Raw genomic sequence first — 7412 nt, 5'->3', positions numbered from 1 at the left:
GGAAACTGAAATACTTTGGCAAAAGATGGGACTTTGACGACAACTTTGATAGTTAAAAGCAGTTTGCACTGTACTAAGATGTCTAGTCAGAGAGGCAGGAACATTTTTAATCCAGAATGTAGAAACCCGGGAATGTTATTTGACGGAGATTTGTCTCAGCCATGGAGACAGTAAACTGCGCGGTGACATGTAACCCAGAGTTATATAATACGAACTTTAATCGTTTTAACATCAAACACTTTTTCTTTAAATTTATTGGGAAACTGTGCAACATAATTTGTGTAATGTTATGGAGGCCACCAAAAAATCCATACTAGAGTACAACAAAATCTATACAGAATACAAATATTTAGTATTCTGAATTCTTTATATGTGAGGCCACGGTAGTGCCAACCTAGTGTATCATAATTATTATATATATATAATTTGAAACCCTTGATTTTTCATAATTTTTTTACAGGTCATGGATGACCTGTTGGATGACGTGTTTATTTGAGAATAAACTGTATTCCACTTGTAAAAAAGGCAAATACATGTAAACGAGCGTCAATTCTAAAGCCTGCCGCCGACTTCAACATCATACAAGAGACAGTTGTTGGACCCATGTCAACAATTAGTCGATCGTACGTACCCAATTGAATGACCGAAGGAATCCAACTCTTGAATTTTAGAATTCTTTTTGGCTAGATTTGGCCGAATTTGGTGATTATGCAAAGTCGATATAAACCGTAGTTACCAAATTTGACCATACTACCGCAAAAAATTTAAAATTTGAAAATTGGACGATATAAGTTCACGGATTAATATAGGAAGAACAGAGTATATTTTTACCAGAATTTATATATTTATATTAGCCCGTTTACTATTCAAAAACCCCTTCTGGATCGATGAAATGTATTTATATATTTATATTAGCCCGTTTACTATTCAAAAACCCCTTCTGGATCGATGAAATGACATACAGTTACTATTAATCAATGATAATGTTCGGCTATTATTTATACAATAAATTTTTATCAGGTGTTTATCTATTATTATTATTATTTGAAGGTTATATTTAAGTTATAAATAAATCAAATACCAAATTGGCGTATGTAGAAATATATGGTTTATAATTTATATAGTAATTATAAAATAAATTATCTACAAAATATAATATTTGTAAAATAAAATAAAAGTATGTGTGATATTAAATTTATAGTGTGTAAATTTATTAAATATATATATGGGGAAGTTTTTACTATTATTTTTTTAAATAATTATTTTTATATAAAATTTTGAGTAAATATAAATTATAAGATATCATTTGTTTTGTATTATACAGAATAGCATATGTGGTTACTAATAGTTATGAACTAGAGTTTAGTTTGGTTTAATTAGTAAATGAAAATTAATTATAGGTTTGAAAGAATGTTGGTATATATTTAATATATGATTTTGGTAATATGAAATTTGTATAGTTCATTGTTTGTTATATGGAATTTGTATAAAAATGTAATTTATATTATCAGAGTTTAGTTTGGTTTAATTAATAAATAATTAGTAAATGAGAATTAAGTATTGATTTGAAAGAATGTCTGTATATATTTAATATATGACTTCATTCCAAACATAAAATGTTTGGTAATATAAAATTTATATAGTTTATTGTTATATGGAATTGGTATAAAAATGTAATTTGTATTATCATATAGTCAAGGTTGTTTTTAGGTGTATAAATGAATATTAAAATTATCACAGCTTGATAATTGTGAAATTACTAATTTCAACCCACGTTTATTTTTAAAACGATTTTATTTTATTTTTTTAATTTTCAATATTATAATTATTTATTTTAAATTTTTAAAATATGGAAAAAATAATATATTTAAATATTTATAAAAAATATACTTCCTTATTTTTTAAGGATTGAAATTTTTACAACCCAATTTTTCCCATATCTAATCGAACCTCATTTTTCCCATATCTAATCGAACTTGAATTCAAACGGAATAACTATGATATAAACCAAAACCAGTCACCTACATTTAATCAGTTGGATGATGAGTAGTTTTAGTACTGCAGCGGATTCCGGTGTGGTGGAGATGGTGTGACTGGCGTTACCCGCCCCGTGCCCGGATAGCGTCCTAGTTCACGGATATTTCACATGAATGGCTGATTGCCAAGGCCGGGAAATAAGAGGTGAGGAAATGCTTATGGAGCTCCTCGGAGGTGGACACGATCTTATGCGGCCAATTGCAGTTCACAGAGGGGCAATCAGTCGCACTTTTGTTTGCTGTACTAATTTTTGCTCTCAGCATCGAAACTCTCAATTTCCAAAGGAGAAAGCAAAGCAGTATATTAGGTTGTGCGTTACCAACCATATGTACACGTGTTTAAAGCCTACAACTGACGAATGAGAATCATAAATATTTTCTTTCTAATTGCCTTCACATTATGGATAGCGTCAGGAAATATGACACATATTTCGACAATATGGATATCGTTAGTAAATATGAAACATTTCAAATATTTCTACTGATTTACAAAGTTTATGCGCAATGGACTCACACTGAAGACTTCAGTTGTTATTATTTATTTTGAGTGTAAAGCTTTGGAACTTAATCAATGTCCCTGCATATGCATCTGTGCTGCCTTCAACCAAAACGACAAAGATATATTAAATGCATATATGAACGGCGCAGTTATCATCATAATGAAACCACAAACTTTAGTTTACCAAATTTGAATATGTGATTAACGAGGAGAGTAATCTTGGTAAAGCAGAGATACATTAATCGATTGATTTTCATTCCTCTAAAAATACAGCGGAGAGAAGTTAGACGCAGAAGACAATAGAAAAATTTCAGTGATAGCAAGATAATTAATTACAATGCATTTACCAACACCAATTTGCTTGGTCACTCTATCTTGACAATGAGTCTCTAGAAGTCACAAATATCTGCCGCAGACAATAATGATAACCTAACAATGAAGGAAAATACCATTTTTGCAACGAAGAAATATGTCCTGATACAATATATCACCGTCCCAGATTAGCGCAGCAATGCGACGACCGATCTTTTATCTTCGCTTTAAAGACTAAAAACATAATACAGGCCTTCCACGTAAATTAGAAGTTAATATGCAAACAATGTTCTGCAGCAACGATAAGAAGCAGGCGACAACCTGGGGATCGCTAATTCAAGTCTAAGAAACCCTCGGAATAATAACCACTTACAATCGCCTGTCAACAACTAAATATTAGTGTATGGCCTCGGGTTCGTGACTACTACGTTACAGATGGACATTTTAGTCAGCATAGCTTATATTTGTAGTCCTTCAAATGTCTGGCCGAATTGCCAATTTGCAGGAGCGACGTTATAGGAAGTGACAGTCCTGCCATCGCTGGTGGTGACTCGGAAAGAAAGACTCTGCCCATTCAAATAGGAGTTGCTTTGCCAATTCTGTCCCCAGTTGCGTGATCCTGCCAGCCAGTGTTGGAACCTTTAATGGAAACAGCCTCCACATCCCCTGCATCTGCTACGTTGGTGATGAGCACCAAGTTGAAGTAGGAGTGCCCATTGATTGTGAATCGAACTCCTCCTTTCCTCACACATGGTACTCTGCATACATACATATAAGTCTTTCAAATATGTTTAAATCCAAATTACCACCAAGTGAGAATAGTTTTTCAGGATTGAAGAAGACGAATACAGAGTTGAAGTACTAACTAAGAGTAATAATTAATTACCTTCGGAACATTATGGGAACAATGCCACCTTTGTAAATGGCAATCTGTAGAAAAGCAGGTTGAGCCATGTCGAAATGTTGGAGAGGTGGATTGCACCATCCTCCATTATCATTGGGAAGTGCATAGTTCGGTGGGCAAAAGTTCGTAGCCGTAACGGTGACAGTGCCACGTAAACACCACTGAGGGTCGGACTCGTGGTTGCATTTCATTTCGTAGCAGGCACCGCAAGTAAGTCCGTTGTTGAAAAGTGTGGTGCTCAGAGCAGCGGTGTTTGTGCCGTACCCTTGGCTATACAAATTACCGTAGCCGCATGCACCTCCTGTGAAATAAAAAAGAATTTAATTACTTAGAAAACATAGGGTATTAAGCCGAGCCTTTAACTCTGAGACTGCAAAACCAACAACTTCAATGGAAAATTTATGTCTTTCTAACTAATTCCGCCTATACTTTCACTCGACTAGTGTTTTGCCCCACCGTGGACTTACCCATTGTGCCCGAAGCATCGCTGCCAGCGTAAAATGTAGCATGCGCGGATTGCCAACTGCTATCTATTGCATAAGCTGCACCAGCTATCCAGCAGAAACAAAGCACTGAGGCCAGTTGTACAAGCGCCATTTCAGTGCAGATCATTCAAAATTTAGAACTCAACGAGAGCCATAAACATTATAAGAATAACAAGCCTAGTCTCACAGCGAAGTGTATAAAGAAAGAGCACCGAAAGCAATGATCGCTCAGTGATATGTAGACTTCACCTGAATTTAATATCTAACATGAAAACCAACTAGTAAAGAAATCAGAATTGTTATCTGAATTGATACTTGAGTGTAAAGAGATCTCCAAATATATAGAATCGAGAGATGGAGGAGGCTTATCATTTCTTCCAAAAATGTCAATTTCCATCGGGCCGTAACTACCAGAATATGTGGACATTAATAAGGCTTTGGCCGGTATAGATCATCGCCTTCACATGCAACGGACTTTCAAGCGATCGGTGGCGCTATTTGTTTCTTGCGATGGAACCATCTGCACATGGGATGTCGAAAATCTACCAAATTTTTCGATAATGAAGGTTGTCCGATGGGTCTGGCCATTCTCTAAACGATTCCAGCAGTTGCCCGGGCTATTTCAAGTTACGTTTTCGCTCCTACATGTTATGTTTTTTAAATCGTTCTTCAAACTTGTTTTCCGAAATGGTGCATCGACAATGATACACATGTGCTTCTTGGTATCTATGCTTTAAATTGTGAGTAATTGTTTTATAAATTAAATAGATCGTCAAAAGGTGGAGGCAGACATTTGAATAAAACAAAAACGGAAGGCATTTGCTTATTTCCAAGGGACGGAAATCACAAATGCAAAGCTTTTAGATAAGAGCTACTCACGCTCAACAGTTTTAACGGTCCTCAATGGTCGACCGGACGTACGGCAGGATAAGGAGGGCGTGGTGTTTATTTTCCTCATTCTTTCCTTTCTTTTGAAGGTCCTCCATGCTGGACCAAATGTGAAAAACGTTGTTAACTTTTATTGCTAGTTTATTTTTAAGATTGATGAGCTGCCCCACGAAGAGGTCGTGTTGTTTACATTTCTTGTTAAGTTTCCTTTTCAAAGGTGCGTGGCGAGTCGATGACTCACGAAATATCCCCATCACTATTTACACGCAGCGGTGACCATAGAAGAGAAGGAAATCGTATGTTGGAATGTTAATTCCAACTGCAGGCAGCAGGCGGACGTGGGCAGTCGACTCAGCAGTTGTACCAACGCCCAAACCGCTGCACCCAAAACCGCCAGAACGAAACCGGCCCGGTCTCCCCGCACCACCATTCGCAGAAGGCGGTATCCGTAGCAGGGGCCCCGACACAATCAAACTGCGCCACGCGTCCCCTGTACGACGCCGAAAACCGCTCTCCCCGGACGCTAAAGTCCGTTTGTTTTTCCCGAGGTTGGTGTGCGAACCTCGTTGGATCAGCCAAGTGATCAGGGCGCCCGATCTCAGCCGTCGATTTCCCGAAGGTGCACGGGCCCACGTCAAATCACATTTTTGCGTGCGGTAATGGTTTTTGGTTTGACCGCCGGATGGAAGAATTTATGGAATTTAATGCTGTTCGTAGTTTTTTGGTGGAGGCCTTTTTAATATGGTTATGGGCATATATTATTATATATGTTTTTTTATATACGTTGTAGAGTAAAGGCTACGTGCTGTAGTTTTTATTTTTTTGTATGTTTTATATATAAAAATGTTGTGTTGAGCCCGCATGTATATGCATGTATATGCAATAAAAAAGGGGCCGATGTAAATTAGTTTCATGGGTATGGTGCCTGCACACGGTGGTGTGCGTGTTTTTTTTTTGTGTGTTGTTCACGAAGAACATGGTATTGTGCCAGCGCGAGAGGTTCATAAAGAACAGAGGTGCATTGTAATGGTGTTGAGCCTGTGCGCATTCTTTTTGTTGTTCATGAAAATGAAATGAACGCACAGCAGTGCGGAATTCATTTTTAAAACAAAGATGTATTGTATTGCTTGCTCATCGCAAAAGCAAGAGGTAGTTTGAAGCTGTTTTGTAACACCCACAGCAGTGGAAGACCAGAAATGAAGGAGACAGTTTTTCAGTGAATCCCTCTCTGCGCAGAGGATGAAGTTTGTAACAGTTTTTGTTTTAAATCAATAGAAGTTTTTTTTTTGTGACTGTGTAATGCTGTGTTCTGAGTTAATTTGTTTTTAAAAGCTTCCCTGTGTAAACATTCTGGACAGAGTAAACAGAGCATTGGCTCTGTGGTGTTTGCTTGTTTGGTTTTGGTATTTTCCCATTGAAAAATACCCAACAGTGGTATCAGAGCTAGTCCAGGCTCTTTGAAGACTCAAAGAAGCTGAAGGAAGGTGTTGTTGCAGCAGTCAAACTTCTCCAGCAGTGTGAAGATTCAGCCAAAAGAGTTAAGGTATTTTTCAAAGCTTTCCTTTCTGTTACTGTTAAGAGAACAGTCAGTGATTTAAAAGAAAACACAGTCAAGTATTTAAAGCCTAGATAAGAATGGCGAGGTCAAAGAAGAAAGCCTCCAAGCCTGCTAAAAATGTGTCTCCCTCCTCTACTAAAATAGAAGGCAATCCATTTGAATACATTTTATTTGAAACCCCAAAGTTTGATGGAAACTTTGATGTATGGGAAATAATGATGAGGGCTTTCCTAATGTCTGAGGGGATTGAAGTCTGGGAGTCAGTGATTGATGACAGCAAGATGGATAAAGAATCCATGGAGTATGATGCACAAGCAGCAAAGACTATCTTGAATGGACTCCCTGATTCTGTGAAGAGGAATCTAGGAAAATACACATCAGCAAAGGATATATGGGACAGACTGCATGACCTTCATGCAAAGGGAGCACTGACCATGACAATTAGTCAAGAAGAACCCATCATGGAAACTGAAAATGAAAAGCTTGACCTCATCAAGCTTCAAGTAAAAGAAAGGGATGAAGAGCTTGCCAAGCTTAAGAAGGAACTTGAAGAATGCAAGAAGAAACATCATGAAGAAGTCATATCCATGACAAATCAGCTGAATAGTACAAAGAAGCAAGCAGATGTCTTGACAAGTGAACTTGAACAAAGACACAAGAGAGTGAACAAACTTGTAGAAGAGATTGGACAGTACAAGGTAGAGGTCTCCTCCCTTAAGTCCGAACTACA

General features: G+C 37.1%; 1 pseudogene; it reads right to left on the bottom strand.

Annotated features, from left to right (window-relative positions):
* Positions 1-3305: 3305 nt before the first annotated feature.
* LOC149164852 (expansin-A2-like) lies at positions 3306-4348 on the bottom strand (annotated as a pseudogene).
* Between the last annotated feature and the right edge of the window lie 3064 nt (positions 4349-7412).

Source organism: Pinus tabuliformis, chromosome 5_1, assembly GCF_031772625.1.
Source record: "Pinus tabuliformis cultivar Carrire ecotype Pingquan chromosome 5_1, CPIR1, whole genome shotgun sequence".
Lineage (NCBI taxonomy): Eukaryota > Viridiplantae > Streptophyta > Pinopsida > Pinales > Pinaceae > Pinus > Pinus tabuliformis.
Note: the sequence above shows the minus strand (reverse complement) of the source record. Positions and strands in the feature narration are given on the sequence as shown.